Raw genomic sequence first — 26133 nt, forward strand, 5'->3', positions numbered from 1 at the left:
ATTTCGCTGTTATCACATCCAGAGGTCTTCTTGTAGCAGGACGGCAAATACTATTGAACCTGTTCCTCGGTCGCCCACAAAACTCCATCAAGACCATTGTGCACGTGGGTACGTGTCTCTTAGTCAAGTGGTGATCATTGGTTAGTAAATTGATCACTCTTCTGTATCTACAGTCTTCCACTTCTGTATCTGTGAATGAAAGTGCATATTGGTAGACGTCAATTAACATGTCGTTAATAGATTATGGCTCCCCTTGGCATTTGTCGGACTTTGACTCTCAGAAATATTCAAAGTTATATGTTTGATCATGCAACTGCAACTATGTTTTCTTGCTGTGCTGAAAACCCCTGACCTGATTTACCAGTCACCAACGCAATCATTTCAATACGTCGAGGTCGTTTGCCGAGGGACTTCGAAGTTAACCCATAAGATGGTGCAGTAATGTGCTAACTGAAATCTTTTTACAATGCTTTATTGACAGCTGGCATGTGTTCGTTCAATTGAATGGTGTTATAAAAAGCATAAACAAACAATAAATTATGTTTTCAGTTTTATTTTTATCATAAGGACAATTTATATGTTAAACTATTGGTGAACTGCTCCGACTTTAGTATGATTAATGCTTTGCTGACTATTCTGATTTTGCTTTGGTTCTAATGACAACTAGAACTTGAGCTTTCCGAGGCAAAAATTGCCATTGTTTTCGCATACACTTTGTTGACGAAAAAGCTAATAGGATTCTGCATGACCATTCCGCGGGAATTTTCCAGAATATAACACATAAGTTGAACCGAAAGGTGATTTCAGTTTTATTCGAACCCTACAGAATCTAATCATGAAATGAGTGTACTTGTACCATAAAGGAAATCGGTGCATTACGATTATGTTTGTTGGTCGCCAAGGGCTTGTTTACCATTGTACTTTTGCGACAAGAAAGAAACTTGCCCATATAAGTGCACCATTGATTTTTCTAGCATTAACTAATACTATAATTAAGTGTAAGGTTGAGTGTTTGTTTAGCGGTTTAAACACTCAGTGATCTATTGCAAAGTTTACAATGGTCGTGCGAGGGTGGTTACCTTGACATTCCCTATTAACGATATTTCCATACGTATGTGTTGTTTGTGTTGCCTTATGGCGTTGTCTGTTGCTCGTTGATGTATATTTGGTTTTGATCATTGTGCATTTAACCGGGATCTTGGTTAGAATTTAAGCTACATCGCGTGTACATGTAGCTTCCATTGTTTCATTGTGACTCCAAAACACGTTTTCACGCTGCATTCAAGAAGTAACGCTGCTCTTTCCTTTGAACTATTTTACTATTAACATATTTTAAATCACTGCGCACAATCTACAACCACAAAATATTACATATCTATGGCGAATTGATTTCACTGCGCGCAAGAGTTCCAGCGAAAAATGTTTATTTTTACTTTATTTTGTTTACCTGAGGTGGGCGAAAAACCATCTACTATGGTAAACCTCGTTTCCACAAACACCGTTCAGGTTGGGATGAACCTATCTTACACGTGCGGCCATGGACGATACATTAACATATAAGACCTGAACATGACAAAGAGGATAACTGTTTATTCCAATGAGATACCAAATCTATTTTACCGAATTGGCACTAAAACTGATATACGAGATGACACTAATATGTCACAGCAACAAACACTTTTCATTTTAAATGCTTGCCTTAAAATAGATCAAAACTTGAGATTGCTTTTTTGAAAAAGCGCTTGTCTCCCCTATTGTGTGGTCGTATATGAGAAAAAATAAATGATGGACATGAAATTTGTAATTTTGGACTGGAGACGAAAAAAAACAGTGAAGTTTGGTTTATTCACCCGTATTAAATAGTGAATATCTACTGCGACCTTGACCTTTGACCTTCTGATCTTAAAATCAATAGGGGTCATCTACTAGTCATGACCAACCAGCATACCAAGTATGAAGTTCCTGGGTGCAAGCGTTCTTTAGTTATTAAAATAGAGCGGAAACGAAGTGTGACGTACGGACGGACTGACGGACGGACGGACAGGGCAAAAACAATATGTCTCCCCATTAATGGGGGAAACATAATGACAATACTCAACATAACTGGAACTGAGGTGATTCGTGAGTTGTCCAAGTTTTGGCTAAGCTGACGTCTGTTTTAGACAGAAAAACTAGTAACAGTTTCAAAACAATGAGTGACAACAATTATATCTCACTTATCAGATGTTCTTATCAAGTTACGAAATGATTTCAAGAAAACATACATAAAGCAATAGTTATTTCATCTTTTATTTCAGGACTCTTTCCGATAAAGAAACAAGTTATTATAAAACTACTTAATTAAGTACAACTATATGAGTGTTTACGTACAGTTACAGATTATTGCCTTCTACTTCGATGGATTGTTAATTGTACTTGTTTCATTTCCTATTACTATATTCCATATAGTATATTGCGATATATTTTTTGAAAAACAGCTGTTTGTTTCGTGTCTTCGTTAACATTTATAGTACAGGTAATTATATGACTGTACATTCATTGAAATTCGAAAAGGAAAATATGCCGTTTTAAATACACAATTGAAACCATCTCTTGATCACTTGACCACAGATCTTGTTTTGCCATTTAACACATGAGCCATTTATTATATTCTATTCCAGAAATTATAATTAATTTTCCCTCAGTATCCTGAATCTTGCTGGTAGGCATCTCATGTCGAACTGCCCCTTTGGCGATAGGCAATGCTCCAGCATAGATATCATCTGGGTTCCGACTGGGGATCGCTTTTCATTGCGCATGCTCGAATCTGGAAAGGAGGCAAGTAGGTGGAGTTAGACATGCGGGATGGACATGCTTCGTGCAAAGGTATAATGTAATTGTTTCATATACGTGACGTGCCTGTAGAATGTTCAGAAGTGGATTTCATTGTAATAGGAGATTTCTGTGCACGTGTGTTTTTATGAAATACTTTTAAACAGTCCATTTCCTATAAAGAAACATTCGATGTCATACTTCTGCAAGCACTAATTTAAGTAATGGACATTCGATTTCAGAGGACAGTTTGGAGGAACTCTTGTGTTCGCCATGCATGGTAGGAAACAGTTATTTTACCAACAAGAACATTCCGACAGCATGATGTAGAAATGAGAAGGGTTGAAAACTTTCGAAGTATTTGAACTATATTTTTCTGGGTTGTCCGTTAATATTCAAGTTTAGTAAGCACTGTGCATGAACCGCCTTGACAGTTTGCTACTTGATGGATAAGCTTCAAGCTACTGTACGTATCCCTAGATGTAAACACAGTCATTTTGAAGCTTACAATTTCCATACGTGTATGGATTCAGGCTCTGGGTTATATCAAAGGATATCACGCAATTACGATAGTGTATGAACAATAATCAATGGGTATGTGCACCAACATGTCATACACTTGAGGATGATAACGTTAATCATTCTATTCTAGAAACTTTGAAATGTGTTGTTATTAATAGATATTTAAACTCCACCATGCTCTCTAGGTAGTCAGACTATCCAGATATAGCCAATCGAAATATAGTAATGCAGCAAGCTTATTTGACGCTACATGCCAATGTTGTATTGCAAATCTATACATGGACGGTATACATGATATGTTTACTTAAACGTTATCACCAATGACCATCAATTTAATTAAAGTGTTTACTCCATGATGAAGTTCATGTGCAATCATGAACATACATAATTGCTTCATGATATTGTAAAAGAGCAACACATGTTTGAAGATGAGGCCTCTCTTTGCTTCAGTTTGTTACTTTACGACTTGTTCGAAATGATAAGACCTTTAGTTGATATACTCCACTGAAAGCAATTAAATGATAAGACCTTTAGTTCATATACTCCACTGAAAGCAATTAAATGATAAGACCTTTAGTTCATATACTCCACTGAAAGCAATTAAATGATAAGACCTTTAGTTCATATACTCCACTGAAAGCAATTAAATGATAAGACCTTTAGTTCATATACTCCACTGAAAGCAATTAAATGATAAGACCTTTAGTTCATATACTCCACTGAAAGCAATTAAATGATAAGACCTTTAGTTCATATACTCCACTGAAAGCAATTAAATGATAAGACCTTTAGTTCATATACTCCACTGAAAGCAATTAAATGATAAGACCTTTAGTTGATATACTCCACTGAAAGCAATTTTGACCGAGCCGTTACGCTTCAATTGTTTTGAGTATGTCCTATATTGAGAGCAAGTAATATATTGTTATAAATTAGAATTGAATAGGAGAAAACCATTGTATATGATATATTTAAATAGCCTACATTAAAAAAGCGTATCTGTCTCCAGGAAGTCCCATGCTTACTCGCTTAGAATTTCAGCTATGGAATTGACATAGTTTTAGAACTGCCTGCTCAAACACATTATAAGTTATACATATTTTGTTTAATATATTTGAGCTAAATTTCCTCAATGCATGTATTGCTGTAGATAGCATTGCATTGTCAATTTGTGGAATTCTGTTAATTATCAACGCAGGTGAAACAGGTTTGTTTCTATGGTTATTTATAACCGGAAAAAAGCATGCCATAAAACAATCTGACCCTCGTCACATAAGTGAACTCGTCAAAGGCTATCTAACTTACAAATATCATGAACTCGTTAAATAAAAGTGTTTATTATATGCCCAGCATAAATCAACAAGCAAACATATTGTAAATAACAGTAGTCCGTATTCCACTCCAGTACGATATGGTCGTATTTCACTCTGCTGACGTCACATCATAAGAGTTTCAGTGCGCGATGATAAAATAACGTCATAAGACAAAGAGTGCGTCATTAAAATAACACTTTCTATGATAACATGTGTCCTTAAAGTATTTTACCAGTGATGTATATAATAAAAAAAGTCATAAGTACTTCATTTTGGTCCGGGACGTCGTATTCGACTCTTGTGAATTAATGCAAATATCAATTTCAATCGACTTGCGCCTCGTGAAATCCGAGTCTGCAAAAATCAACTCCAGTCGAATACGACGTTCCGGTGCTAAACGCAGTACTAATAACCTTATTGTATTATATGACGACTCGTGACTGTATAACTATAAGCATGTGTTGTTCTGTACGCAACGTGTTTGCACTTTGGCTTATCTGTAAAATTTTACTTCATACATAGCCTAGGTCAGTCAAACGATCATTATTAAATTATACATCTTCTAAATTAACTTCCATTTGGGGAACACGGGAATATACATTAGGCAAGTACATGAATATCAGAAGCATTTTTAATAATCAAATGACTTTTAAGCATAAATTAATAAAAAGTTATTGACGCTTTTGAATGAGCATTCAATCTTTTAATTTACACTTGTACTTTTTATGTTTTGTTTCATATTTAATATTTTATCATTCGTGCACCATTTGTTTTGCCAGAAGTACTTCTGAATAGCAGACGTGACACGTGATTTAGCCTAAATTACCAACGTCACTGGATTGTGCTAAGATATTGCTATAATGCTTCAACATTTGTTTTGTACGGACAGCGAGAACCTGACAGCTGACAAGTGTTAGATAATATCCGGAGGTCTCCGTAAGATCTTTTAAGCTGTAGATTCAAACGACCGAAGAAACCTTTCCATAGCTCAGTTGATCACAAAAACACAGAGACTGACTGTGTCATTGCGGTTGTCCGATATATAGGACTGAAACATCAAGATTTGGTTTTGAATCTTCTCATGCCACTTAACATTTGCAGCCTCTTGTTTAAAATATCCACAAGTTGGCAACAAGTTAAAGGTTTTTCTAAATTGTCCATTTAAGCGACTTTATTGGTTAACAGTAAAATATTGACCCAAGACAAAAGAATTAACCGGTTTTATACAAATCGCTGAACTTTGTTCGACTTTGTACTGACTACGTCATTTGTTTGAACGATATGTACGCACGAGCATCATGTCTTCTTTTGCCAAATTCCAAACCACTAAAAAGCTGGTCATAAACAAACCTAACATGTGACCGCTTAGTACAGCGTTGAGTATTAATGCATTTATTTTAAACATAATCGATTCGTGAGGCCAAAAAAATTCTCAAGGGTTGAGTTTCTTTTTACAATTATAATGACCATACCTGAGATGCTTTTGACCCCAGTTCACGTGCACTTGAAGACTTATATACACTCGTATAGCTAGATAAAAACTGGTACGTGGAATGCTTTAAATGTACTTAATATCGGTCGACAACAGTGACGTATTTCGTTGAGAAGAGTACGTGTATCTAGATAATTGTATCATAAGCTGTTTAAGGGCCTGCAATTTGGCGAAACAATTTCCTGGTGTTAGTAAGCCCTATTTGATCAGCGTACTGAATGAATTTACAAATAAAGAAATAAGAACGACTTGCTTACTTCTCTTGAAAGCTTGGTTTATACCTCCTGTAAAAGGCGAAACCAGGAAATTTTTGTTTTAACGCATGCTCACGTGGCCTTAGGTAAAGCAGAGACAGTTCAATGTTCACAGCTTTCTTTGTAATGTTGACGAATTCCGCCATAATGATACAATGTGTATGAGTCATATGCGCTTTCCACCGTACTGCAGCAGACAGGACAGGGTGCACCACTGCACACAGGAAAGTAACCCAGGGCTCGGTTCTTGCTGCCGGCGCATGTGCTCTTGTTCCTAATTTCCTTTTTTTAACGTCATATTAATATAATTAATTTAAAGTTTAACTTATCACATTATCGTTTTATTTTTTGGGTTATAGATAAGACAGTACCGCTATTGCAATTCAATGCGTTGTAAAATATACAAATGAATGCTCATTTTTTTCATGTAGTTAAAACAACACAGGTTCTTCAATAACTTGTGAGTGGAGCGTTAATTAAAGTTTCACGTAATAAAAAAACAACAACACTTGGTCACTATCTTTATAGAAGGAACAGACTGACAATAATCACGATTTTACTATTTTATAAGTCAATGTAATTGAAAAAAACCTCTTTGTTTGAAGTAATGTTCCTTGTGATTAGTAGTTATCCAACAGCTTTCCGAACTGAGGTATCAAGGTTTACAAAAACGCTATTGAAGTTTACTTTAATGTCTTTCTACCGTGATTGGCCCAAAAACTAGCTCTGGCACAGTTTTCGTTAAATAACACCATTTTATTAAATGGTCCATAAATAATTGCATTGCCCTTCCGTCCTTAGAGTCAGTAGAAAGTGCGTAATTGTGTATTAAAAATACACACTATTATTTATATGTATATCATACGTATTGGAATGCCATGCCTATTCTATAGCAATAAGGCAAATTTGCCTCGATAATGATGATAGCGACTGCGGTAAGAAATAACAGAAAATTAGCATTAGAGTTTGTTATTTGGTTGGTATCCCGATCAATACTGTGAGTCCAGTAAGGAAAATGTAAATTTGGGCGATATCTGATACCTTTTATCAGTGTCGAGTAAAAAAATCGCACTTTATTTGGTATTCTTGGAATGGCCTCATTCCATAATTAACCAATTATTTCTTAGAAGCGATCTTTATGACTTTCACTTGGAGTCTTGAAGGAGAATTAACCTTTTAAACAAAAAACTGAGATCTAGCACATATATAAGTGCTTAAACATAATTGCTCTCCCAGTATCATTGCTATGACCGCGTCTTAGGAAAAAGAATGTTACGGTGATATTCGAATGCCCATATATGATAAGTAAATAAAGCAAAACGCCCCGTGTACATGTATACATCGATGGCGATCGTGGGGCCGTTACAACAAAGGAGTTTGGTTGTAACTTCAAAGCTTATAAATCTACACAAACGAAACACGCTGATTGCTTTTATTCCCTCAAATTTGTGCTCATTTTTAACACTGGATAAAGTTAAACTTACACAAGTATGTAGCAAAATGGCGAAAATATGGATTTAAGATAATTTTAATTTACGACTTAAATCGACTAAAATCTTTATTGAAACGCCTCCCCCCCCCCCCCCGGTACTTTATTCCGTTAACGTTACATAAGTATTTTGAAGAAATTAAAAAATATAATATGTTCTTGATGATAATTATGACGATCTTTTTGGTAAAAAAGGTGAAAGTAATTGTTTTCAGCTTTAGTCTTTATAGCGATATTCAAATGCAATTTAAGTTAATCTGATATTATTGCCGTCATACACTCTATAAATTCGTCATTTATTTCACACGATTAGCTACATCGTTCATAGATCCAATTCAGATTGATTTTGAGTAGCACTCCGAGTGCTTACAAATGAGAGTTAAATATATATTTTCATTTGCTTTAGCATATCTTATACTCATTCAATATTGATAGCGAAATTGTATTACAGTTAAGGGCTTTATGTAAGTAGTCGTTATAAATACGTACATGGATTACATTTCGGTGTCAATTGTGAACATAGAGCTCCACCTTAAAACATGTCCACTGATTACACCAAACATAAAGCGCATACTTGTACATCCTAACCATGGTCTATATCTAGTACAGGAAAGTGCATACTCGTACATCCTAACCATGGTCTATATCTAGTACAGGAAAGTGCATACTCGTACATCCTAACCATGGTCTATATCTAGTACAGGAAAGTGCATACTTGTACATCCTAACCATGGTCTATATCTAGTACAGGAAAGTGCATACTCGTACATCCTAACCATGGTCTATATCTAGTACAGGAAAGTGCATACTCGTACATCCTAACCATGGTCTATATCTAGTACAGGAAAGTGCATACTCTTACATCCTAACCATGGTCTATATCTAGTACAGGAAAATGCATACTCTTACATCCTAACCATGGTCTATATCTAGTACAGGAAAATGCATACTCGTACATCCTAACCATGGTCTATATCTAGTACAGGAAAATGCATACTCGTACATCCTAACCATGGTCTATATCTAGTACAGGAAAATGCATACTCGTACATCCTAACCATGGTCTATATCTAGTACAGGAAAGTGCATACTCTTACATCCTAACCATGGTCTATATCTAGTACAGGAAAGTGCATACTCTTACATCCTAACCATGGTCTATATCTAGTACAGGAAAGTGCATACTTGTACATCCTAACCATGGTCTATATCTAGTACAGGAAAGTGCATACTTGTACATCCTAACCATGGTCTATATCTAGTACAGGAAAGTGCATACTCTTACATCCTAACCATGGTCTATATCTAGTACAGTGCCGGTATTCAAAAAACATCCTTAGTCGCTTAGTGTTCCGATTTTAGTTATTTCCTAACTTAAGCAACGCACTGGTCATACAATGTAAACTAAAGTGACACGCCCAGTAGACGCAGTGGTCATACAATGAAAACTAGAGTGACACGCCCAGTAGACGCACTGGTCATACAATGTAAACTAAAGTGACACGCCCAGTAGACGCACTGGTCATACAATGAAAACTAGAGTGACACGCCCAGTAGACGCAGTGGTCATACAATGAAAACTAGAGTGACACGCCCAGTAGACGCACTGGTCATACAATGAAAACTAGAGTGACACGCCCAGTAGACGCACTGGTCATACAATGAAAACTAGAGTGACACGCCCAGTAGACGCACTGGTCATACAATGAAAACTAGAGTGACACGCCCAGTAGACGCACTGGTCATACAATGAAAACTAGAGTGACACGCCCAGTAGACGCAGTGGTCATACAATGAAAACTAGAGTGACACGCCCAGTAGACGCACTGGTCATACAATGAAAACTAGAGTGACAAGCCCAGTAGACGGAAATAAAAATGATAAACCCTATTTAGGGACACAAGGCAAGGGCTCTAGACACAAACATACCAATATCACATACACAATACTTGATAATTAATAAATTATTCTACTTTCATGGTCTTTATCTGAAATTGAACTATTTTATGTTAAAACAATATATTCAATTCATTTAAATTGACTATAAAAATAATTATAATAAATTTACATAAGTTAGACGTAAGACGTTCTATGAAAATCGTCCCAGTACTGTTTCATGAAGTCAAGCCGAATAGAATGCTAATTGGAATCATGCTAATAATATGAAATATAAAATGGACGAATTGAAAAAAGGATCATCAACCATATTTGTTTATTTCTAACATTAGATCGAGAAACAAAGTAAGGATACTGTGGCGGTTTCAGAGACAAATCAACAAACGAACAAAGAAAATAAACCATAATCGGGATCAGTTTTCCAGTTTGACGGATGCCCTGCGGCTAGCGTGTTAAATACGGAATAAACGTCATACGCAATCAGGATATAACATCGCGTCGTAGATCACGTAATTGTCTGTAATCCAGTAATGCCTTCATGTCATGCTGGCCTTGTTTACAAAATACCACAGAAACGCAGAACTGCATAATTGCAAATAATTGGAAATATCGGTTCTAATAATTCACGTTTTGAAACAAATGTCTACTTTTCAGCGCTTAACACATTAAAGGGTTATTAGTGGCTAGTAAACATTAATCAAATAAAAGGTCCAAGCTTCTCCAATACAAAACATCTCAACAATCAAACTCATATAAAAAAAAGGTGAAGTAAGTATGCGATGCCAGGAGTTGTATTTAACAAATAGTTACCAAGTTAATAAGTAACTCATAATGCTTTTTCACTAGATTTAAACGATTTCAAATCTTTCACGAACTTTCTCTTTTTCAAATACTATTAAATCTTATATTTTACACACACATATAACATCTATACTCAACCTTTATCTTAAGAAAGGTGTCAATTAGGAAGAAGTCTTGGATTATTTCATCTGTTAGAAATTGATTCCGGTCTGTTTTACCAAGACTCAAAATACTGTGGATGCAATTCTCTATCTTAAGGATGACATTGAATTGCATTTGTATCAGGTCGAGACGTGACATGTAAGAAAAACAAAGAGAAAGAGAAAAGGCCCAAGGATATTCGTAGAACCATATATTATAGTTAGGTCAAGCGATTTTCCGAGAAATAAGACGAATGAGGTGTACATTAGTCAGTGTATTGAACGGAATACCGTATGATATAAGTGTGACATGCGTCACTACAGTGTGAACAGAAGTCAAACCTTGGTTAGAAGGTGATCAAACGCTAGAAGTTGCAAATGATTCGAATTACTTAGGTACACTGCAAATTTTGTACTCAAACAAAGCACTTTAGCTGGTAAAGAGAAAAAAGCGTTTAACATATTTCAGTTAATGATCAACTTTTTGGTTTAAAGTCAAGTACGGTGTGTTCGTTGCTGGATGCTCTTGTTATTTCAAAATCCAATAACGGATGTAAACTAGGGTGATTAAGTAAGAAAAATAAAATAGAACGCATACGTTTCAAATTCGGTAAAACATTGTTAAATGTCAAAGCATCAATATATTCGCTTTGTATGGCGAGCTGGGAGATACCGGTTGTATATTAATAGGTATGTTAATTGTACTAAATTTCGGTGTAAAGTACTAGAATCCAATAATGGTATTGTACAAAAACTATATGAAATTATGTTAGATAATATTGCTCCAGGAAAACGTCATTAGGAATCCAATGTTAAGAATTTGTTAGAAAATGCAGCTTTCATAGATATTTGTAATAACCCAACTTATATAATATTTAAATAGTTCCATGTTCTATTCAAACAAAGGTTGTTAGAACCGTTCAAGCAAGTATGGTTTAACTCATTACAAATTAGCTCTATTTTGTATACGTACGATACACATAGAAACTGGTATATATGGCAATGATATAGAATATCACAATCAAAAATACTGTCTTGTGTGTGATTCTGGAGATCTAGAAGATGAGTATCATTTTTTATGTGATTGTAAATCCTACGAATCATAATAAAAAAATCATCTAAAGAAAACTTACTATCTTAGACCGAGTGTTAGGAAATTTATATAATTATTGCAAACAACAAACGCTTATGTACTTGTACGGTTATGTAAATATAAACATGAAGCTTTTAGTATAGGTCCGAATACTGTTAATAATGTTATGTAAATATATGTTATAGCAATCACGTTTATGTTAGATGTACAACATTCGTATGATATGGTTACCCTATTAAGTTAGATGTACAACATTCGTATGATATGGTTACCCTATTAAGTTAGATGTACAACATTCGTATGATATGGTTACCCTATTAAGTTAGATGTACAACATTCGTATGATATGGAATTCCCTATTAAGTAAGATGTACAACATTCGTATGATATGGTTACCCTATTAAGTTCTTTTTCATTATCGCTCGTGTACTTGATATTTATTTAATCATATCAACAAGAAACATTGTATGTTTATGTTACTTAATAAACATATTTGAATCTTGAATCCTATTTGAAGACTGAAATTCCAATTTACTTTTAAACCGGATTTGTATGATATGTATAATAAAGTGAAACATAATAATAAAATTATGCAATTTTCAATATTTTATTCAATCGTTTTCTAATATACTTAATTACAGAAAAGACTCAACAGTCGAGATCAAATTTTGTTATTTGTAATACTTTTTTAACCGGTCATTAAACCATCTGGTTTTTTGAATGCATCGTAATTGACCCTGGTCTTTATTTTAGGTCATTTCAAAATAAGAATAAAAAATAAAGTTTAACTGCCGGCGACTGCCGTTATCTACAAGTCCCAAATGATCTTATCGCTGCAGGTTTTCATGATATGTAAGGTAACATTGTTTGGGACTGGGCTAATTCCACGTTGTGTGTTTTTGAAAATGTCGCTGATCGTTGGTGCTGAATGCTTTTACGACATAGTCGCTATATAGGTTTAAATATATACCGACGTCGTAGCACCAAAGTGGGCCATAATTCAGCACGGCTTCCAGAATTTGGAATAGTGTGCTTTCGAAATTATTTGCAAATTGTTGTAACAAACATGAACTATAAATTTCATGCGGGTAGAGTTACGTGTGATCAAATTTACGCTCAATTTTACCGTTAATGCATGTACAGTATTTCATCTCCATGCAGTTAGTGTCATGTGTGGTCCAATTACCCTCAAATCAACTCTAATGCATGTACTGTAGAAGTGTACCAGTATATACCAATGAACGTTGATGTCCTATAAGAAAATGGAAAAGCCAAGACAAACTGGATGTATGCTTAGTGCCATCTGGCTATGTGGCGCCAGCTGTATTTATTTTATATAAGATGGATGAAGCATTTTTTACGCGACATTTGTTCTCTATTTCCTGTTTGATAAGAAGGGTCTAGAATTTAAGCCTTGCGATAAGCATCGCGTCAATTTGAGATGGCTTCACCCTTCTGCATGAATGTGATACCCGTATAATCTTACCTAAGGGTGTGTCTGCATTTATGGACCGCGCTGAACACATTTGATCTGTCATCATCAATACCACGCACATCACCGCCGCTAATATGACTCTTTTCACCACCATCTGAAACAAGACAAATGATACATAGTAGTCTCTGGTGAGATAAGTGTTGAACAGTAGTGTGAACCATAACACCACCACGTATTGATTGCCTGAGATGGTACCGGAATATTTGAATACCTGACCTAATGTCGATCATGTTGGGAGGAGTGTAGTGTGATACTCATGCGGTGAAATCGAGTTATATACAGACTGATTAGTTCCTGATTAATTAAGTTGTCAATGACTGACGCCTATAGCTTTGACACGATGGCTATAATGAAAGTAAGAACACTTTTATGCACTCCAAGATTTTACGTGAAGACAGACATCAATGATAAATTGTTTTTACTGTTCACCTCCCTTAACACTGCCAAAATACTCCACCGTAATCTAACCTTTAGTCGGTTTTGATACTAATATATCAACTTATACTGATTTAATTAACTTAAAGATCATGGGTGGTATTTAACATGCAAATTAGGTTAAGCTTAAGGTCATACATTTTTTGCAATAAGATTTTTTTCTCTCATTTATGCACAGGCTTTAGATCTACATCAAAACAATCGTGATTCAACATGCATCAGCACTTATGTTGGAGACTTTCACATTTTCAATACTTTTCATATCTTAACCAGCTGTACTTAGAGTGCTTTTTCCGAATTATGTTAAAATATTCTGCAGTCAAAAGCATTCATATTTCTGATTCATCTCGACAGAATAAATGGTGGAAAGCAGAAACAAAGACCTCTTGAGGTCTCTAATGAGCTTCGCATGTGAAACATAAACCCACACACGTTAATATTCATGTTGCTATATTGGGCAACCTGTTTACTGCTTAGGAAATGTTGCATGAAATATTCATTCCTTTAATAAATGCATAATAAGCATCATATTACGCCACTATCACAATATCGCTGTGCGGCAAACAATGGCACGAACTATTCAAACATTGACCGTTCGCATATTTCGCCGAGGGAACCATAACCTGCAATTTGGATCGTCTGAATAAAGTTTATCCGGCAGAAAGCATGTCAGAAATAACATCTCATCTATTATCCATAGAAGGAATGGTGGAAACTCTTGTTTATGTATAATTATATACATAATAATAAGACGAAGGTATCATATGCTATTGCCCGGATCCCCCTAACTGATCATAATACCCGTATACGATTATATATTATTCAATGGTACCATAAACAAATACTATTATTTAAGTTGGACGTGGCACAGCCGTCATAGTTTGGCGTGTTCTTTGTACAACAAATAAGTGTTGAAAAATGTGTATCTGTAATTGAAATGATCACTTCTTGAATGAAGCACTCTGGTCCAAATAAGCGCTAATAACGACAACCAATTGCTTTGGGGGGAAAATCGTTTCAGTTAAATGTATTTTGTTTGAAAATATTGGCTTTGAAATGAATCTTAAGGAAATTGCCTAGTTTGTATCTTAATCTCCATCTCATCGTTGCACATACCATAAACACATACAATGTAAAATAACATTAAAAACAGTGCAATGTCATTCCATTCGGAATTATAAGAGATGGTCCATGACCTTTTAAAGTAATATTTTACATATCTACACAATATTTTTGTACATGTATTTTAAAAGCTAACAGATTTGCTAAATTTATCATTAAATATTTCATATCGAGTGGTAAAATATAATAATTAATATTTTCTTTTTTAAAAAACAAACAAACAAACAAACAAATATAAATGAGCTAAAATAATAAAACTTATTAGCAAAAATGTTTGAAAGCATGACAACATAATAAAACAGTGAATATGCTAATAAAAGCGTAACTTTATTTACAAAGTAAAAAACGACGCCTTTGTAAAATACTGTAACAGGTTTTGGCACAGGTCCTTATCCTTGTTGGATCTATGCTGGAAAACAGGTTATTGTATTAAACACTATCTTGCATATCACTAAATATGTTATTTTTCATTAAAGCCTTAAGTTAGTATATAAGTCTTCCCTTAGATCATTGTAAACATTACAGTGCAACACAACGTGCAACTCACTTTCTATAGAATTATTTCCACAAAAAGGGCAAATTCTACTTCCAACATTCAGGCCTTCATACCGACCAGTTTCAATACGAATTGGGCCAACCCCGAGTCTAAATTTACTAAAAGCTTACCGATGAGCAAGAGGCAAAATAATTTTAGAATTTTGTTCAGTTACATATTCAGATTTAAAAGTCCTATACAGTCTTAGCTTATTTTGACCATGCCCAGAAGACCCAATAATGTTCTGCAATCTATCATACCATTTGTTCTTGAAATTATGATATACACGTTCATCAACAACTAGCACGAATCTAGCACTAATGTGACCATCTAACCGCAAGTACATATTTAAGTCATTTGTCAAAAGAAAGGACTTTACATAATAAAAACAGTTCTTGCACAGTTGAGTTGCATTGCTGTATGCCAATGTACATTGAAATTTATAAGGAAGTTATAGTTATCTGTAACCTTAAGCAAAAAGCGCGCCAAATTTTATGTGAACGCAACGTCGGAAATTGTGCAATAGTCATATAAGCGCAGACGTTTGATTTTGAAATGTGAGCCTTCAAATCATATTTTCCTGGTGATTAATCGTGAATTGTATGTTATATAGCTGAATTTTAACTTTAACTGTACGACATATGAAAGTGTATGTATTATAATTGACGTGAGAACTGTAATGCCTAGTGCCCAAAACCCAGTTTTACTCTCCTAATGTTTCCACTGACCTTTCAAAGGCGATAACCCAATAGTCGTCGATCAACATTTATTTAAAATTGGTGAAAATTGTATTTTTATATCGTTTTTTTGGCGTTTAATCTTCCGGGTCATTAGTGGTTTGTAAATGGGTATACCCCTGCTCCCATTACTGCGTTTCTCAATGACTCAATGGAAACTATAAGCCTAGCAGCCCAACATGTGACTATGACCCTGTTTGAAGACACACGGATCTAGATCAAAACAGTCACTTAACGGGAAACACTTCACTTACCAACACACGCACATTACAAAGACATTGAACTAAAGACTATAGTTATCGATGACTCGGGATTATCGCCTTGGCAAAATTAGTAAAAATTCAGTTGGAAATCCCTGCAAGTCATAATGACATTTGTTTCGTATAATTATATCGTGTTTCTATGATGAACATATGGTGTACGCGCAACGACAGTATAGTTTGACAAAAATGACAAAATAGCAACAGTGACATTTTCTTATCTGAACTAAAGATTGTAACATGAAAAAAGTTGATGCATAGCATCAAGTCGGCGCAATGAAATTAGAAGAAAAACGTGCATGTAGGTAACTAAAAAAGGTTATTATTTCAATGATAATATTTTGTTTTATGTTGGGTGTACATATGCTCGAAGGACATTATGGTTAATAATATTGTTACTATAGTTTAAGCCCGGAATTAAAACTAAATTATAACATAAATATACATACGTTTCTTCGGAAGAAATAGAGTCAACTATATTTTTCGTATCACTTATACCGGCTAAACGTAAAAGTCCAATTTTTATGGAGAATTCACAATTAAATAATTCTATGAACACATTTACATTAATTGTTCCCTTCTTGAAAAATAACTGAACTTTACGGGATTTTTTGCCACATTGACATTGCCAGTATAAACAATGGAATATTACACTTGATTTTAATAGGGAGTTTCCTGTGCCGGTATTGCACGTAGGCCAAGTCAATGCTGAAATTATAACGAAGACAAGGGCTTTGCACTGATGGAACTTTCTATTATTCAAGTATCCTGAGTTTCAATACATTGGATATTAAAGTTCATTTTTTATGCTATAGTTATACTATTAAGGGTGATGACAGCCAGCTTGGACAAAATGGGACATTGGTACTGATTTTCTTTCAAACCTTAACATATATATGTATAACCATGCCAATGTTTATCATTGTAACCCAAAGTGCACAAATTGGTGAACGTTTCTCACAATTTGACTTCATTTAAACATGAACGATTCCTTGAACACTTCTTCTCCATTATATCAATCACTTTCATCGATACAGCATGTCTATTAACGGTTCTTGACAACCTCAAGAAATGACTTCAAATATGTATTCCGGTTTAAGAGCAGTGTAATAATATATTGGAAATTTATAACTCTATTAACTTAATAAAAGAAATCATATACGTAATTGCAATATTTTTATTATATTCTTTCAAAGACGCTTAACCTAATAAAACAAGCCATTAGTTCTCTCGTAACGCATATGCCCTTTCAGGAACGGAACTATTTAGCAAATACGTTACTAAAAGATTGTTCTAACAAGAATCTAGCAATCTCGGGAACAACAGAGCCTTTACATATCAAACCACGATCTCATGCGGTCATATAATCTTGACGTCGACGTGTATATTATTAAAATTCCTTGTAATGGAAAACGCGACGCAAATAATATTATCATGTTACTACAGACGATGAAGTCCCATAAAAAAGAAGTTAAACGTTTAGCATACGTTCAGTCATCCCAGGAACAAAGCGAAAGACTTGGTTTGATTAAGGCAATGATAGGTACAAATATCCAGTAAAACATTGTCAATGCTTCAAAAGAGACATTGGTTCACTATTTGCAATGCCACCAAAGAGACATTGGTTAACTATTGGAAATGCTATCAAAAGAGACATTGTTCACTATTGTCAATGCCACCAAAGAGACATTGGTTCACTATTGGCAATACTACAAAAGAGACATTGTTCACTATTGTCAAGGCCACCAAAGAGACATTGGTTCACTATTGGAAATGCTACAAAAGAGACATTGGTTCACTATTGGAAATGCTACAAAAGAGACATTGGTTCACTATTGGCAATGCTACAAAAGAGACATTGGTTCACTATTGGCATTGCTACAAAAGAGACATTGGTTCACTATTGGCAATGCTACAAAAGAGACATTGGTTCACTATTGGCAATGCTACAAAAGAGACATTGGTTCACTATTGGCAATGCTACAAAAGAGACATTGGTTCACTATTGGAAATGCTACAAAAGAGACATTGGTTCACTATTGGCAATGCTACAAAAGAGATATTGGTTCACTATTGGCAATGCTACAAAAGAGACATTGGTTCACTATTGGCAATGCTACAAAAGAGACATTGGTTCACTATTGGAAATGCTACAAAAGAGACATTGGTTCACTATTGGCAATGCTACAAAAGAGACATTGGTTCACTATTGGCAATGCTACAAAAGAGATATTGGTTCACTATTGGCAATGCTACAAAAGAGACATTGGTTCACTATTGGCAATGCCACAAAAGAGATATTGGTTCACTATTGGAAATGCCACAAAAGAGACATTGGTTCACTATTGGCAATGCCACAAAAGAGACATTGGTTCACTATTGGCAATGCTACAAAAGAGACATTGGTTCACTATTGGAAATGCTACAAAAGAGACATTGGTTCACTATTGGCAATGCTACAAAAGAGATATTGGTTCACTATTGGCAATGCTACAAAAGAGACATTGGTTCACTATTGGCAATGCTACAAAAGAGACATTGGTTCACTATTGGCAATGCTACAAAAGAGACATTGGTTCACTATTGGCAATGCTACAAAAGAGATATTGGTTCACTATTGGCAATGCTACAAAAGAGACATTGGTTCACTATTGGCAATGCTACAAAAGAGATATTGGTTCACTATTGGCAATGCTACAAAAGAGACATTGGTTCACTATTGGCAATGCTACAAAAGAGACATTGGTTCACTATTGGAAATGCTACAAAAGAGACATTGGTTCACTATTGGAAATGCTACAAAAGAGACATTGGTTCACTATTGGCAATGCTACAAAAGAGATATTGGTTCACTATTGGCAATGCTACAAAAGAGACATTGGTTCACTATTGGCAATGCCACAAAAGAGACATTGGTTCACTATTGGAAATGCCACAAAAGAGACATTGGTTCACTATTGGAAATGCTACAAAAGAGACATTGGTTCACTATTGGCAATGCTACAAAAGAGACAATGGTTCTCTATTGGCAATGCTACAAAAGAGACATTGGTTCACTATTGGCATTGCTACAGAGGACACATTGGTTCACTTTTGGCAATGATATAAAAGAGACATTAGTTCACTATTGGCAATGCCACAAAAGAGACATTGGTTCACTATTGGAAATGCTACAAAAGAGACATTGGTTCACTATTGGCAATGCTATAAAAGAGACAATGGTTCTCTATTGGCAATGCTACAAAAGAGACATTGGTTCACTATTGGCATTGCTACAGAGGACACATTGGTTCACTTTTGGCAATGATATAAAAGAGACATTAGTTCACTATTGGCAATGCCACAAAAGAAACATTTGTTCACTATTGTCAACGCCACCAAAGAGACATTAGTTCACTATTGGCAATGCTATAAAAGAGACATTAGTTCACTATTGGCAATGCCACAAAAGAAACATTTGTTCACTTTTGTCAAGGCCACCAAAGAGACATTGGTTAACTATTGGAAATGCTATAAAAGAGACATTGGTTCACCATTGGCAATGATACAAAAGAGACATTGGTTCACTATTGTCAATGCCACCAAAGAGACGTTGGTTAACTATTGAAAATGCTATAAAAGAGACATTGGTTAACTATCGTCAATGCCAAAAAAGAAACATTGGTTCACTATTGTCAATGCTACAAAAGAGACATTGGTTCACTATTGGAAATGCTACAAAAGAGACATTGGTTCACTATTGGCAATGCTATAAAAGAGACAATGGTTAACTATTGGCAATGCTACAAAAGAGACATTGGTTCACTATTGGCATTGCTACAGAGGACACATTGGTTCACTTTTGGCAATGATATAAAAGAGACATTAGTTCACTATTGGCAATGCCACAAAAGAAACATTTGTTCACTATTGTCAACGCCACCAAAGAGACATTAGTTCACTATTGACAATGCTATAAAAGAGACATTAGTTCACTATTGGCAATGCCACAAAAGAAACATTTGTTCACTTTTGTCAAGGCCACCAAAGAGACATTGGTTAACTATTGGAAATGCTATAAAAGAGACATTGGTTCACCATTGGCAATGATACAAAAGAGACATTGGTTCACTATTGTCAATGCCACCAAAGAGACGTTGGTTAACTATTGAAAATGCTATAAAAGAGACATTGGTTAACTATCGTCAATGCCAAAAAAGAAACATTGGTTCACTATTGTCAATGCTACAAAAGAGACATTGGTTCACTCTTGTCAAGGTCACTAAAGAGACATTGGTTAACTATTGGAAATGCTATAAAAGAGACATTGATTCACTATTGTCAATGCCACCAAAGAGACATTGGTTAACTATTGGAAATGCTATAAAAGAGACATTGGTTAACTATTGGAAATGCTATAAAAGACACATTGGTTCACTATTGTCAATGCCACAAAAGAAACATTGGTTCACTATTGTCAATGCTACAAAAGAGACATTGGTTCACTATTGTCAATTCTACAAAAGAGGCATTGGTTCACTATTGTCAATGACACCAAAGAAACATTGGTTCACTATTGGCAGTGCTACAAAAGAGACATTCGTTCACTATTGTCAATTCTACAAAAGAAACATTGGTTCACTATTGCCAATGCCACCAAAGAAAAAAATGGTTCACTATTGGCAATACTACAAAAGAGACATTGGTTCACTATCGTCAATGGCACCAATAGACATTGGCTAACTATTTGCAATGCTACAAAAGGGACATAGGTTCAATATTGTCAATGCCACCAAAGAGACATTGGTTCACTATTGGAAATGCTATTAAAGAGACATTGATTCACTTTTGACAATGCCACAAAAGAGACATTGGTTCACTATTGCCAATGCCACAAAAGAGACATTGGTTCACTTTTGGCGATGCTACCAAAGAGACATTGGTTCAATATTGACAATGCTGAGAATGAATCATTGATAAACTATTGTCAATGCTTCAAAAGAGACATTGGTACACTATTGGAAATGCTTCGAATGAGACATTTGTAAACTATTATCAATGCTACAAAAGAGACATTACAGTAGTTCACTATTGGCAATGCTACAAAAGAGATATTGGTTCACTATTGGCAATGTCACCAAAGAAGCATTGGTTCACTATTGGCAATGCTACAAAAGAGACATTGGTTCACTATTGGCAATGCTACAAAAGAGACATTGGTTCACTATTGGCAATGCCACCAAAGAAGCATTGGTTCACTATTGGCAATGCTACAAAAGAGACATTGGTTCACTATTGGCAATGCTACAAATGAGATATTGGTTCACTATTGGCAATGCTACAAAAGAGACATTGGTTCACTATTAGCAATGCTACAAAAGAGATATTGGTTCACTATTGGCAATGCTACAAAAGAGACATTGGTTCACTATTGGCAATGCTACAAATGAGATATTGGTTCACTATTGGCAATGCCACCAAAGAAGCATTGGTTCACTATTGGCAATGCTACAAAAGAGACATTGGTTCACTATTGGCAATGCTACAAAAGAGACATTGGTTCACTATTGGCAATGCTACAAATGAGACATTGGTTCACTATTGGCAATGCCACCAAAGAAGCATTGGTTCACTATTGGCAATGCTACAAAAGAGACATTGGTTCACTATTGGCAATGCTACAAAAGAGACATTGGTTCACTATTGGCAATGCTACAAAAGAGACATTGGTTCACTATTGGAAATGCTACAAAAGAGACATTGGTTCACTATTGGCAATGCTACAAAAGAGACATTGGTTCACTATTGGCAATGCTACAAATGAGACATTGGTTCACTATTGGCAATGCCACCAAAGAAGCATTGGTTCACTATTGGCAATGCTACAAAAGAGACATTGGTTCACTATTGGCAATGCTACAAATGAGATATTGGTTCACTATTGGCAATGCTACAACAGAGACATTGGTTCACTATTGGCAATGCTACAAAAGAGATATTGGTTCACTATTGGCAATGCTACAAAAGAGACATTGGTTCACTATTGGCAATGCTACAAATGAGATATTGGTTCACTATTGGCAATGCTACAAAAGAGACATTGGTTCACTATTGGCAATGCTACAAAAGAGACATTGGTTCACTATTGGAAATGCCACCAAAGAAGCATTGGTTCACTATTGGCAATGCTACAAAAGAGACATTGGTTCACTATTGGCAATGCTACAAAAGAGATATTGGTTCACTATTGGCAATGCTACAAAAGAGACATTGGTTCACTATTGGCAATGCTACAAATGAGATATTGGTTCACTATTGGCAATGCTACAAAAGAGACATTGGTTCACTATTGGCAATGCTACAAAAGAGACATTGGTTCACTATTGGCAATGCTACAAATGAGATATTGGTTCACTATTGGCAATGCTACAAAAGAGACATTGGTTCACTATTGGCAATGCTACAAAAGAGACATTGGTTCACTATTGGAAATGCCACCAAAGAAGCATTGGTTCACTATTGGCAATGCTACAAAAGAGACATTGGTTCACTATTGGCAATGCTACGAATGCGACATTGTTTCAATTTTGGCAATGCTACAAAAGAGACATTGTTTCAATTTTGGCAATGCTACAAAAGAGACATTGTTTCAATTTTGGCAATGCTACAAAAGAGACTTTGGTTCACTATTGACAATTCTACAAAAGAGACATTGGTTCACTATTGGCAATGCCACAAAAGCGAAATTGGTTCACTATTGGCAATGCTACAAAAGAGACATTGGTTCACGTTTGGCAATGCTACAAATGAGATATTGGTTCACTATTGGCAATGCCACCAAAGAAGCATTGGTTCACTATTGGCAATGCTACAAAAGAGACATTGGTTCACTATTGGCAATGCCACCAAAGAAGCATTGGTTCACTATTGGCAATGCTACAAAAGAGACATTGGTTCACTGTTGGCAATGCTACAAATGAGATATTGGTTCACTATTGGCAATGCCACCAAAGAAGCATTGGTTCACTATTGGCAATGCTACAAAAGAGACATTGGTTAACTATTGGCAATGCTACAAAAGAGACATTGGTTCACTATTGGCAATGCTACAAAAGAGACATTGGTTCACTATTGGCATTGCTACAGAGGAGACATTGGTTCACTTTTGGCAATGCTACAAAAGAGACATTGGTTCACTATTGGCAATGCTACAAATGAGATATTGGTTCACTATTGGCAATGCCACCAAAGAAGCATTGGTTCACTATTGGCAATGCTACAAAAGAGACATTGGTTAACTATTGGCAATGCTATAAAAGAGACATTGGTTCACTATTGGAAATGCTACGAATGCGACATTGTTTCAATTTTGGCAATGCTACAAAAGAGACATTGTTTCAATTTTGGCAATGCTACAAAAGAGACATTGTTTCAATTTTGGCAATGCTACAAAAGAGACTTTGGTTCACTATTGACAATTCTACAAAAGAGACATTGGTTCACTATTGGCAATGCCACAAAAGCGAAATTGGTTCACTATTGGCAATGCTACAAAAGAGACATTGGTTCACGTTTGGCAATGCTACAAAAGAGACATTGGTTCACTATTGGCAATGCCACCAAAGAGGTATTGGTTCACTATTGGCAATGCTACAACAGAGACATTGGTTAACTATTGGAAATGCTATAAAAGAGACATTGGTTCACTATTGGCAATGCTACGAATGCGACATTGGTTCACTATTGGCAATGCCACAAAAGAGACAATGGTTCACCTTTGGCAATGCCACAAAAGAGACATTGGTTCAGTATTGGAAATTCTACAAAAGAGACATTGGTTCACTATTGGCAATTCTACAAAAGAGACATTGGTTCACTATTGTCAATGCCACAAAAGCGACATTGGTTCACTATTGGCAATGCCACAAAAGAGACAATGGTTCACCTTTGGCAATGCCACAAAAGAGACATTGGTTCAGTATTGGAAATTCTACAAAAGAGACATTGGTTCACTATTGGCAATTCTACAAAAGAGACATTGGTTCACTATTGTCAATGCCACAAAAGCGAAATTGGTTCACTATTGGCAATGCCACAAAAGCGAAATTGGTTTACTTTTGGCAATGCCACCAAAGAGACATTGGTTCACTATTGCAAATGCTACCAAAGAGATATTGGTTAGAACAATTCCCTTTGATTGCAAGTACATTATGATCTAAGTTATATCAAAATACTTCCTCATGGAATTCGTCACGCCCCGTTTTCAATCACTACTAAGTATTACCTAAGAGACAGACGTCACTTGACATTTTGATCGTTTTGCGTTTTGGCTCCGACTTCTTATTGAGACAAAGGGTTTAATTCAAATGCTGTGCAGGCGTTCAAATGAAATCATTTAAATACATCAATTACACATACTTAAACAAATCAAGACATTTGCCAGTTTTGTTATATTATTGTTCGCAAAAATACCATGCTAATATATATGACTTCTCGATGTATTAGTCTCAAGACATGTTTTTAGTATAATAGTTCTTGCGCAGCATCCAACTAAATGCTTTGTTGTCCTGGGCCAAATTTAATAAAACATGTTACGTTATTTTCTGAATTTAAGCATATGTATCTCCCTGAACATATGATATGACAACTTAATAATGTATGAATTACTTCATTTTCATGGAACATACGTATACACTTATTTTAATGTGACTATGAACATTTAAGGAAATCAACATAAATTTTGAAAGGACTTAAGAATCTTAATGCATACCGCTACACTACTGTATGTGATAGCTTATCCCACACAACATCTACATACCGCTACACTACTGTATGTGATAGCTTATCCCACACAACATCTACATACCGCTACACTACTGTATGTGATAGCTTATCCCACACAACATCTACATACCGCTACACTACTGTATGTGATAGCTTATCCCACACAACATCTACATACCGCTACACTAATGTATGTGATAGCTTATCCCACACAACATCTACATACCGCTACACTACTGTATATGATAGCTTATCCCACACAACATCTACATAATTATTATTTTGCCGTTGCTATTTTAACAACCAGATGTCAACTCTTTGATACAAAGATATATATCAACCTTTAACATTGAAGGCAATCTAATCCGTATAGTTTCTATACGTTGATGCTATTTGTCTTCACCGCGAGTTTAGTTTATGGTCAACAAGCCCGACGAATAGGTTTCCATAGGGTACTCCAAAACACAACAGCACATGACTACTCTAACACGCGTTATAGCGTCAGTGATGTCATTTTTAACGAAGTATTTTTCTTAGACCTGTTTTATAGATATCAAAATAGTATTAAATGATTTTATAATTGCTTTTATTACTCTTTCAAAAATATATTTCATCATTATTAACACTAACACTGTTTTAATAAATATGTTCTATTTAGTTCTATTATAGCAATATATTTCACTTTAAAGCAGTACCCACCTTTAGTCCTGTGTTGAATTCCGCAGCCTTCTTGTACCAGTCGATAGTGAAAGCAGCGATGGTGTCGTCAGAATTTATAGCATACACATCACGTGATTCTTCGATCTTAAATATGATAGGCGGTCAAAATAGTCAATTCAGTCGACGGGGGAAGGCTATTGACGGTGAACAGCGAGAGCAGCGAGGGTATCTATTGTCTCAGGTTGTAGTTGCCTTTGTGAGAGGCGTTTCAAATATTTTAGTCAAGCTGACAATGACCCTGATGGGTCAGATTTT

General features: G+C 35.4%; 1 long non-coding RNA gene across 2 annotated transcripts; it reads right to left on the reverse strand.

The window, feature by feature from the left end:
• Positions 1–1606: 1606 nt before the first annotated feature.
• Positions 1607–25900, reverse strand: LOC128218966 (uncharacterized). Of its 2 annotated transcripts, none has more exons than XR_008258524.1 (3): positions 25858–25900; positions 13298–13400; positions 1607–2806 (listed from the first exon to the last, which is right to left on the reverse strand). It is a non-coding gene; the product is annotated as an uncharacterized LOC128218966 (long non-coding RNA). The 2 variants fall into 2 exon arrangements; XR_008258523.1 differs by lacking the exon at positions 25858–25900 and adding an exon at positions 16845–17020 and having other exon boundaries at positions 1608–2806.
• Positions 25901–26133: the final 233 nt, after the last annotated feature.

Source organism: Mya arenaria, chromosome 15, assembly GCF_026914265.1.
Source record: "Mya arenaria isolate MELC-2E11 chromosome 15, ASM2691426v1".
NCBI lineage: Eukaryota > Metazoa > Mollusca > Bivalvia > Myida > Myidae > Mya > Mya arenaria.